Below are 12,095 nucleotides of genomic sequence, written 5' to 3'. Positions count from 1 at the left end.
CATGTAGATGATACTTAATACCATGGATTTTTAGAGGAGCCTTTATCCAACAGCAAATGCAGATGTGATAATGTGGATTTTCGACAGATCACAGAATACTTCATACTTGGGGTGGTAGTGAGTTGATTATAAGAACATACAGTATCCGTCTGAAAAGTGTTGCAGGGAGGTACAATCTTTGAAAATGCTCAGTGCTTCAACTCACCAACCCACCCCTTTGTCCAGTTCAGGCTCTATTGTGTTTGTTAGTGGTTTAACAACAAATGGGGGGGAGGGAGGAGAGAAAGAAAAATGTGGGACAAATGTACAGTGTAGCACTGTTATTATAAGTCAGGCTGTGGGCAAAAGTATGCAGACGAGAGGATAAGCAGTTGAAAATCAGAAGTGGGAGAACATGATAGACACTGAGCATAAGAAACATCAAAAAGAGGGAACTTAGAGAGTTGAGGTGAAACATCAGGGTACAATTGGCTATTTGTACAGATAGGAGTACATCCATGAATTCCTGCATTTCATTGCAAATAGTGGGAAGAACTCTTAACTAGTACAGATAACACCTGGTACAGAAAGGCATGAAACAATACACTATAACAATCCCATCTGGAAAAGTCCGTTTGCTGTGTGGTCCTTAAGTAAAAGAAAAGGAAAACAATCTTGTTTTCAGATTCATACCTTCATGAAGCTCATTGGATACCCTTGAACCAATCAGAGTGAGGGATTTGGTTTGAACACTTCTGGCAAACTAAGAGACCCAGCTCAGTCCTGATGTTTGCTATATCCTTGTGCTACTCCTGCCACTGATCTGGTTTTATATTCACAAGTTGTTATGAGGATTCCAATGAGTGGGCAGTATACCATTGGTGTTTCTGTGCAGTATTTGCTTACACATTTCCTATGATATAGTCCTTCCCCTGCAATTTGTGCACAGCACTTCAGCTGCACTTCCTATGTGAGGATGCTTTAAAAAACAACAACCTAGGACTCACGTTTTCCCAAATCTTTGAGAACACTCAAATATTCAAAGTCTTGGCATGAGGTGTATGATAATAATTCTCAAATGAGGCCTGGCATTTACTCCATCCATCCCCACCTATATGTGGAAACATGTTGCTTTCAACATAGAATGCATATTAATTCTTGTTATTAACCTTTGCTTCAGTGCATTCATGACAAGATTGTATGGGCATGTAGCTGTGTTTTAACAATTTTTTTTAAATTTCAATTGTTGCTTGAAGCACTGTGCTGGAAATTAGACACATTTAGTACTTCAATTATTGTTGATTTATTCATCATTCCTGTAGATACAGTACAGTGAATGTAGTTATTCAACTACAGTTATCTAATTTTGAATGCCAAGCACCAAATCTTGGTGTATGACTTAACAACAGTAAGACTTATTGACTTGAAATTTGTCAAACCATCCTGAGTGCCTCCTAGCATTTTGTTTACTGCTTTATATTAAATGGAAGGAGACAGGAATTTCTCTTCTAGTGTGACACTGGATTATTTGGAATACTAAATTACATTGAATCCTGATGTAAAAATCTTTGTTGTAATCTTTGTTGAGTCTTCTTTTGCCCAAGGTAAGCAGAATCTTGTGAAACTTTGCTTCAGAGCAACATGATTTTTCTGCTCTTTGATATAATCTCCATTGGTTAAATGTATTTTAATTTAACACTAGCCTAAACTTACAATTAAATTTACAGGAGTTTAAACTGAATAATGTGACATATAACTTGTCCAGATAGATTATTCACATTTTAGAAAACATCACCTGATTCCGGTTCCACAACCTTCACCCTCTCTAACATCATAATAGGGCTGTTGGTGGTTGTTGTCTTGGATAAACCAAATCCTATGATATAAATCCCTTCCCATAATACTGTCTACTGTCTTCATCTCTTATCACAGAATCATTAAATTATAAAATTACACAGTTTCTAACCAAGGTTCAATCAGGAAGCCATAACCAAATTGTCCGTCCCTGCACTTCATAGTGCTTGGTTTCACAACTGTTTACCACCTTGGTCGTCCTCCTCTGGATGTGACGCAGATCATCCTATGGCTAGACTGAAGAAGACTGACCCAAAATGTTACAGCACTACACAAAAGGATGAGTAGCATACATTTATATCCCTACGCCAAGCTGCATAAAAGAACATCCACCATTGGAGGCACGTTTATTGCTCTTGTCATCATAGATGTCATCCAATGCCCATTTTGAATCAGAGCCCTTTGTTTTCACTGGCATACCAAAGCAACATACACTTCCCCAGTCCAAATTTGGCTTCTTTGTATATGTCATATGTTTTTGTATATGTCATTAGTTTTATGGTGATTTTTTTAAAAAAAATACTGTTTGCCTCTTCCTTTTCTATAGCAGCTGACACATATTTCTCAATTGCCTGGGAAAATAACAGCTACCACCCCCTAAACTGTTACAGGACACTATTAATAGGTTTGTCTCCGAATGAATTATATATGGGTGCTATAGCACATGTTTCGTCTTTCATCCTTATCTGTTTGATCATTACTTCCAATCTGTTGTGTGAAAAATGTGACTGGCATGTTGCATGGAATAAATAGATGCTGCAGGTTGAGATCATTTATGCATGGCTTGAATTTTGATGAAATTTTATACTGCCTCCTGGGCTAAATATTTAACCTAAGCACTTGTCCCAATGATTTGGATGAATCAAGCTTTATTATCTCCTGTGCTATTTGCTATAGAGCTTTCTGTGAGTGTTAGGAAGCAAAAAGGCTAAATTTGTGTGCTTTACTTCTGTGAGATGAAATCAAACATACATATATATAAAAGGAGAATTGCTTGAATTTCTTCCTGTTAAAGCTCAGCAGGCCCTTCTGGTTTTTCATGCATGCTGACATCAGCTTGGTTTGGATCCATCTTCTCTTTGTTTTTCTGTGATGGCTTGACGTTCAGCAGAAGGTACTGTTTACCAAATCTCCCTTCTGCTCCAGCCCATTGTGCCAGCTTCCACACAGTTTTGCAAGATACCTAGCAGTTTTCTCTTGCAGCACAAGAGCCTGCAGGTTGCAGGAGGAACAGAAATGTCTCCCTGAGCAGGAATGTCTCGTGAGCATGTTCTGCTCTGCTCCAACATAGAGAGCACTGCAGTAGCCCAGTCTAGACATAACTAAGACATGCATCACCACACCTAGTTCTAGCCTTACCAGAAACAGATACAGTTCATGCAAAAGCCTAAACTGAACTAAGATGTTTGCCCTGTTCAGGAATGGTAGCCTGAAACTATGCAAGGCTTTAAGCATGGTGCGGATATAAGGATGCAAGTAATTCACGTGCCCAATATCCCTATCCACCTAGAGGTGGCTGACATCTTCACACATTCAACATAAAGATCTGAAGAGGCTTCTATTACATGAATCAAAACACACATACAAGTGCTCAACTGATTGCTATAAGCACATGTCAGGTGAACATACAAGTGCCTCTCATCGTCATTGTCATCGTAGTAATGTGCTGAAAAAGAGTCCCTCAGCAAAATCATTTGAAACCAATCCTTGAGGAAGGGTTGTACCACCAATGCTCATTCTTTTCAGATTTAACCGCAGTAGTGCTGCTGTGCATTTCTAAGAAATCCATTTCATCCAAGAATCCCTGTAATTATCTATCTATCTATCTATCTATCTATCTATCTATCTATCTATCTATCTATCTATCTATCTATCTATCTATCTATCTATCTATCTATCTATCTATCTATCTACCTACCTACCTACCTACCTACCTACCTACCTACCTACCTACCTACCTACCTACCTACCTACCTACCTACCTACCTATCCCTCCCTCCCTCCCTCCCTCCCAAGTTATCTTAGGACATTTAAATGTACCATTTGGTTTTCACTCAACCACTCCTGTCCTGACTACTTTAATCAACTAGGAAGGGCAAGGATCAAGTGCACAGGTAGTTGGTCTCATACTATTAATCACCTTCTCCATATCTTCAGACTATGTGAAACACTATATATTATTATAATAAAATAAGCAGGTGCCAAAAGTACTTTTTAAAGGATACAATAGGTACCCAGTGTAGTGCAGTGGATAATGGACTATGACCCAGGAGACCTGGGTTAGATTTCCTGACTCTGTCATAGCAATTCATGGGGCCGGGAATACCTCACTTAGGTTCAAAACCCTATCAAGATAAGTATAAGTCAGTTCTGATTTGACGATGCATAACAATAAGCACGACAATAACCCAGTCAGAGCAGATGTCAGCAGACTGCTATGCTAGATTTATGACTGAATTATGAATCTCTGATGCAATCTCTTATTTCTGTAGTATTTGGCTAAGGACTAGTAGTAAAAGTCTCCTTTCTCTATAAGATAAAGTTTTCTCACTTAATGATTTTGTACCTATTATTCTTTTATAGTCTTGCATTTAGTTTGCAATTTCTGATAATCTTCTGCATACATCCCTTGTGCTGGGAATGTTGAGACAATCTACTGACGTTTTCACATAAGCCATCATTTCCTATAAACCTGTCCATGTGAACTTAGTTCATGGCTTTCAGGTTTCTCTGAATGAGGAGTGCTGGAAAACCATGGTTTTAACAGGATTTCAGCCCCCATTGCAATGATTTGCATTTCCCCATTCTCTAAGCTAAAGAAGCCAAGGATGAGCTTGGATTGGAGCCACAGCTTCTCATGCTTTCTCAGAGCAATACTCTGCTGATTATCCTCTCCATTCTCAGCTGTTCTCTATATTTATGTGAGCACACAATTGGTTTTGCATGCAAATTGGGATTTACATAAGAAGTAAGTCCCTTTTACATGTGTTGATGCATAAAATATGAAATGCAAGTGTGCTTCTAGTTTGATGATGTTTTTTTTCCCACCCAGCTTCTGCTTCTAGAGATGCTTTCTTAAATGTTTGGAATACATGTGTATAGCCACAGCCTTGCTATTTAATTAATTGGCAGTGTATCTGCTTCTACTGCTTCTTCTTTTTTAATAGGAAGTCTTTATGCCGGAAGCAATGTTTGAGATACTGGGAACATAAGCAATTAGCAAATTATGGTATGTTTAAATGAAAATAGTTTCCTGGCCAAGCACAATGAAGAAGGCTTGCAGCCATGTTGTTTCTTCATTAAACAAAATGACAAGCTAACAATAAGTATCTCCTATTGTATAGACAGAATTAATGACATGGTAATCATATGATAAATCATTGCAGTTGGCGTGTTCAGGGGAACAAAATGTTGCATCCCCATCAAACAGTTACACAGCGGGTGTGACAAATCATTGTGTCATCATTGGTTATAATTTGGGTGACTCAGACATCATTTTGGGGCTTGGGGAAGAAATATCTTTACATTGCAATATTTATTTAATTTGCATGCTCTTTATGGAGCAATCAGTGCTTCTCACATTTTATCTTCACATTTTATCTCTCTGTCTTCCATATAGAAAAAAAATAGCCAGGTGATCCATTCATCAGAACAAAATATTGGGTTAGGTAATACCTTTTAGAAGATCATTAAAAAGTTATGAATAAGATGAGCTTTTCAGTTCAGTTAGTCAGGCCACTTCTGGTTCAAGCAGAAAGTCCCAAAATTAGGCCAGATGTGAAAACCACAGATCATGTAGTTGGACTACTGACAAGGAAAATGAAATGGAAAGAATAGCTCAGTTCTAATAACATCTGGCTGCAGAGCCAGAGGTTGAGAATTCAGTTCCCCACTGTGCTTCCTATTATTATTGGAGCTGGACTCAATGATCCAAAGGGTCTCTTCTAGTTAAGCTGGTGGACCTATATAATAAGAATCTGGTCATTATGCTGCCCTTCCTTTAGAAGCTATCTATCTATCTATCTATCTATCTATCTATCTATCTATCTATCTATCTATCTATCTATCTATCTATCTATCTATCTATCTATCTATCTATCTATCTGTCTGTCTGTCTGTCTGTCTGTCTGTCTGTCTGTCTGTCTGTCTGTCCGTCCGTCCGTCCGTCCGTCCGTCCGTCCGTCCGTCCGTCCGTCCGTCCGTCCGTCCGTCCGTCCGTCCGTCCGTCCGTCCGTCCGTCCGTCCGTCCGTCCGTCCGTCCGTCCGTCCGTCCGTCCGTCCGTCCGTCCGTCCGTCCGTCCGTCCGTCCGTCTATGTGACTTTTAAACATTTAAAATGTTTTTTTAAGTTTGTTTTTAATCATTGGTTTTAATATTGATAAATGTAATTTCATTGGTTATTTTTAAACTGCTGATTATTTTATAGTGTTAATTATGAGCCGCCTTGGGTCTGCTATGGGGAGAAAGGTCAAATATAATAACAAGTAAAAAACCCCAACAATATTAGGAACAGCATACATACTACACTGATATTTAACAGATATTTAGGTTTTTGGTTAAAACTTGTATCTGTTATATAATGCCAGTCAATGTTTTTATAAGTTTGATGGACTGTGTCTGGTATTTTTGAATAAGTATTTTTGAAAAGGAAGGAAGGAATGAAGGAAGGAAGGAAGGCAGGCAGGCAGGCAGGCTATATGGCATACATTATATGGATCCTCCAACAGATGGAAATATCTGGGAGGACTTCATGGGGGCTATAGGAGCCATAAGGATGACAGTACTGGTCTTCAGTATCCACTAGCCAAAGTGATCACCCCCTTTTGGCATCAGGTAAAGTTAGCCCTATATTAAGCTTCCCCCAGGAGCCCCATTTTGTTTGTGTGTGAGAGAGAAAGAGAGAGAGAGATCCACTTTGCATTTGCCTGATAGTGGCAGGTGACAGTATTTTAAGTGGTGACTGATATATAGCACAGCGAGGTGGAGTACTCGGCTATGGTACCTGGGCCTGGGAGTTTGAATCCTCATTGTACCTACTAGGAAAAGGGCCAAAGCAGATCAACTGAGGTTGTGTGGCATTCCATCTGCATGACCTTTGGCAAACTAAACAGTCCCAAAATGACACCAGAAGGAGAAACTGGTAAATCCCTTCTGCATAGAATAAAAATCTTAGAATTGCAGAGCTGGAAGGAAGGGACTCTATAGATCATCAAGTCCAATCCCTGTCAAGGAGTCACAGTAGGGAATCAAACTCCAAACCTCTGGCTCCACAGTCAGATACTTAAACCAGCGAGCCATCCAGTATCCTACACCTGGAAAAGCCAGAAGGATCACCATAACTCAAAATTCAATTGGCAGCACATAATTATTACTCTTTTGGCAAGTGCCATGTGTCTACATCTGAAGCATCACTGGAATTTTTCCCAAAGTCCTTGAAGGTTGGAGTCTCAAGGGTTATTGCAGGAAATTTATATGGCAGCCACACCCTGGTCTAAATTGTAACTCTAGTAATATGATGAATTTTGAGTGAAGTGCTTATATTTTGGTCCTTCCTTATAAGTTCAGTGCTAATTGGTGCCTATGAGAGGAGACAATGTTAGTCATTAGTAGTTTTTAGTACTGTGTTCCACTGGACTTTGTGTGTGAACTTTTATTTCCACTAAAATGTGTCTATATGTAATTTTATTGTTTCTGACACTTAAATGTGTAGAATTTATTCTTATGAGCTGGAAGCGGTCGTTCAGCGCTGACATTTTAAGTATGACAATAATCCAAGTAATTGTCACTCATTCACTTAACTGGAGACATCTTTACTTCCTGAGAGAACTAATTAGAGTACAGTGTTACTATCTTTTAATTGCAAAAAGTGTTAGCTTTTGTTTTTAGTTTTGCATTATGCCACTGTTCTTCACAGCTCACGAGCCTTAAAGAATCTTTTCATAAATGACACTCTGCTGCCACCTTCTTTGTCCATAAAACTCTTTGACATTTGCTGAAATCCTGATATTCAGATCATTCTCCCAATTAGCTAAGCTTTCTCTGTTGGCCACCTAATCTTAGAGATGCTTGAGGGGTTTGATCTTTGCAAATCACACTATAAAATGACCTGCTCTGCACTACTCAGATTAAAATGTGGCTCAAAACTATCTCCTGGATTTTGAATGTTTCTAAATATTGCTACAGTTCTCAGTAGCGTGTTAAACTAGGAAATTTTGAGGAACAAACATTACAGTCTGTATATATTTAAATGCATATTTTGCATAGGTGTTTTAAACTGCAGATTAATGCAGAATGGAATTGTGGATAAAACCATGGGCATGTTATATAGACGAGAAATACACAGAGGGACTCATTAGCAATTTAGCCCTACAGGAATCTCACTTAATGGCTGCTGTGTCAGTCTGCAGTCCTGTGTGTGCATATCCTCTACTGAACACAATGGGACATTTCTGAATAAAGGCTGTAAATAAAGTGCTCTCCAACATCTGAATCCACCACACAGCCAGCTTTAGCTCTGTGTGTGTGTGTGTGTGTGTGTGTGTGTGTGTGTGTGTGTGTGTTCTCCTATGACCCCCTACTCCTACCCCCAATTTTTTCTTAGAAAATTAGGTTACCAAAAAGGGCCCTCTAGTGGGTAAAATATATATATTTTAAAAAATTGGAAAGGTGCCGAGAGCCTCTCAAAACATGGCGTAATTGCCTTCCGTGACTCCTTGAAGGCATGAAGATGTGCATGGGGATCCTGGGAGAGCCAGGGGGCCGGGAAGCCACATTTGGGTCTCTAAGGATTTTTGCCCACCCCAGCTATAAATGCTTGCTGCTCTGTATATTTTGAGTGCTCCCTAAGCCAGGTTTCTAGTCAACACCTTTCCATGACCTGAGATTTGACGGCCTGAAACCTGAGACCAGGGATCGAGTCCTTGTGTTGTCACGGCAGCACAGGAGCTACTCCTCGTTCTTTTTTGTCCTTCCTGCAGGGTAGTGGGGCTGCTTTTGCCACTGCCTCTGCCTCCCATGGGGAGAGAAGGTGTGAAATGCTCCTGTCTCCCCTGGGAGTGCAGGGGGTGTGGCTGTTTCTGTTTGCTCAAGTGCGCATGTCTGCATGCACACACAGAAGAGGGATGAAAGTTGGGAGACACATTCTGCATGCTGAGCTCGATTGCGCTGAGTGAGAGAGACAACGCAGATTTCTTGCATTGCGTCCTGTACAACTATTATATACACATGCAAACAGCTTTGTGGTGAGCCCATGAGCCCTGGTCCTAATTTGGGAATGGAGAGGAGATGAGTGCCCAGGCACTCAACCACTGCAGATGAAATGATCACATTTTGCCATTCTCCTCCATAGCATGCCCTGAGATCAGTCTCCCTATCTGGAGATGCAGGGAAGCCTAGCAATTCCCCAAACCTTCAGCCAGAGCCCTGAGACCTAGGAACTCTTGATGAAACCCAGACATGACCAAGAGGCCCCGTAGAAGCCAGGCCCACTCTTAAGAGCAGCAGTTTTTACTCAAGGTGTGGTAAAAGGTCGGTCTGTGCACGGTTTCATTTGTAAGGAAACAATGGGAAGATGAGTTTTCAGGTGGTAAGAAACAGAGATACTCCTATATCTCTGGGCTGCAGTACTTAGCATCTGTGTATGACATACGTTCATTGGGAACAGTGCTATGGAGGAGAATGGTGTGAACTTTCTTGAGCTTGGATATCAGAGGAGGAAAGGCCGTAGGCATGGGGAGGACAGCAAAAGAACAGGGCACTGCAGTGGAAGCTGAAGTATTGGGAATTTGTTAACTAAAATAAAATAAAATTAAAAAGTATACTTTCCCCCCTTTTTTTTCTATTGTGTGATCCTGGTATTCTGTTATTCTGTCACATCCTCAAAAGCCCTATTCAACTCTTGCAAATTCAAGCCTGTGGCTTCCTTTAGGGAGCCAACACATCTTGTATTTGGTCTTCCTCTTTTCCTGTTGCCTTTCCTAGCATGGTGGTCTTTTCTAGAGAATCCTGACTTCTCATGATGTGTCCAAGGTAGGACAGCTCCACTTCAACATTTTTGCTTCCAGAGATAGTTCAGGCTTGATTTGATCTAGAACCTATTCAGTTGCTATGAAAGCCCAATTTCTTAACTAAATTATCTCTGGGTCTTACAAAGGGAATCCACAACCTAGATAACTATGGATGTGAAGGGATATGAAGCCAGTGTGGACAACAGAGGTTCACTCCAACAGAGGTTCATTTAAAAAAAAAAAATAGCTGCCCAGCATTGGTTGCTAATGATTGCTGGAGACAGGGTGAAGGAGAGCTTTCTTTTCAGTAGCATCTTTTCATTGATTTTGAAGGCATCTTATAAAAATGCAAGTATATATCTGAGCCGTTGGATGAGAATATCATAACTTGAGTCCTCCAGTCTAAAGGAACTGCTTTCCTCCATTAGGCCATGTGGGTATTTACTTCCCTGAACCTTGGGTAGGTGTAGTGCTTTAAGAGCTGGGCTGTCTGAGTGATTATTTTTACAGCCTTCTAACTCGCTCTACACTTCCTGCCTCCGATTAAGAGGTCAGCAATTTGGATACAATATGAAAAGCACATGGAAAGATTCCAACAATCATAAATGGGTTTGCTTCGGTTTCTGTGAAACAAGTCCTTAAAAAACATTGTGTTGAAAGGGCATGAGATAACTTGATGAAAGGCAACTGACACATCAAGGCAGAGAAGATACAGTGAATCCACTATTAACAGTAATGGATTAAGTTTTCTTTTTATTGTAAATGTATATCTTTACTTGAGTTAACGGAATAAAATTTCAAATGTCTTGCTTTCCTCATGCCAAAAGTTGCCAGTGAGTTTATTCTTTGGCTGAAGATATGGATGATGCAGTCTGCAGTATATTGGTTCAGTGATATGTTCAGGATTGTAGCCTGATTTAATGGAACATCCCTGATCAAAATTAACATGAATCATTTTTAGAGAGGAAAATCATAGTGCAATACATTGCCACTTGTGCCACATTCTGACCTGGTTTCCCTGCAATAATTATCATCTGGCCAATAAAATTCTACTGTTTTCAGGCCCTTCCACTGTCCTCTGTGCTGGGAAATCTGGTGCCACACGTGACCTCCACACAATGCCAAGCACCATTCCTGCCATGTGCAACAATACGTTTGGTGCCACAGCCATTATGCAAATAAAACTGTATAAATAACTGTGAGAATGTTCCCCCTCCCTTCATTGCATTTCTTCACTTACTCAGAATGTGCTGAGTCTATCAAAAACTTTGCAAGAAGGCATATACAGCCATAGGCACAGAATGTGTGTGGTGGATTCCTTACATGAGAACAAAATGCATTGAAAGCAAATTTTTAAAAAAATGGCAGCTTTGCTCTTATTTATGTTTGGATGAATGAATGAATGAATGCTGGTCTTTTCTTTGGAAACAGGCTTTGTGGGAATATATACTGAAGGGCAAGGTCAAAAAGGGAATTTGTAAAAAGCTCTGTATACTGAGACTCATTGTTCAATTGGTTTATAATTTTTCTCTTTTAATCATCATTATCATTTTAGAAGTCCGGAGCTGGAAAGGATCCTATGGATTATCCAATCCAGATGCTTGTCAAGGAGACACAGTGGGGAATCAAACTTCCAACCACTGGCTTTGCAACTAAGTACCTAGCTTTTGCTGCCGCTGTTGTTTTCAAGATATCATAGCCTATTTGGGAGTCCTTTAGAGCCATTTCATATAATGGCCAGATTCTTATTACACACTCTATATCCACCAGCATAACTCAACTGGTGTAAATAGATGTCAGCCTTAAGAAGTCAGTGTAACATTTGCTGCTGTGCACTGACACACGTGATTCAGTGCACAACAGCAGTAGTCTATGCTGTCTTTTTAACTTGCAGCAATGCACCCCCAAGATTTACACCAGTCACATTATGGCAGTGTAAAAACATAATGGGAGTCAGAGCAATAAGAATTAGTCCTAATAAAAATCGTTATTCTTAGTTTTTGTGTAGTTCTTTGGACAGGGATAGGCAAGGTTGTGTCATCTTGGTTCTGCATCAATTTGTGGTAGTTTTGTAAGTGTCTGGGTCAAAATTTATGTGTATTTTGGTGAAAATTTTGGGCAAAAAAAATCCGCATGCATTTTCAATACAATCTCCTCTAACAATAATTAGTCTGGATGTGGGCTGTGAACAACATTTCTAAACATACTTTTTTAAAAGTGTGTGCTTAATGAACTGTGTCATTTAGTCCTGGCCTAG

The 12,095-nt window shown here is 39.9% G+C and overlaps 1 long non-coding RNA gene across 1 annotated transcript in view; it reads right to left on the bottom strand.

The window, feature by feature from the left end:
* LOC144589216 (uncharacterized) overlaps window positions 1–12,095 on the bottom strand; it is a 641,777-nt gene that overhangs the window by 531,240 nt on the left and 98,442 nt on the right. The window lies entirely within an intron of this gene.

This window comes from Pogona vitticeps, chromosome 4, assembly GCF_051106095.1.
Source record: "Pogona vitticeps strain Pit_001003342236 chromosome 4, PviZW2.1, whole genome shotgun sequence".
In the NCBI taxonomy this organism is placed as follows: domain Eukaryota; kingdom Metazoa; phylum Chordata; class Lepidosauria; order Squamata; family Agamidae; genus Pogona; species Pogona vitticeps.
This window is presented reverse-complemented; position numbering and strand designations above follow the sequence as displayed.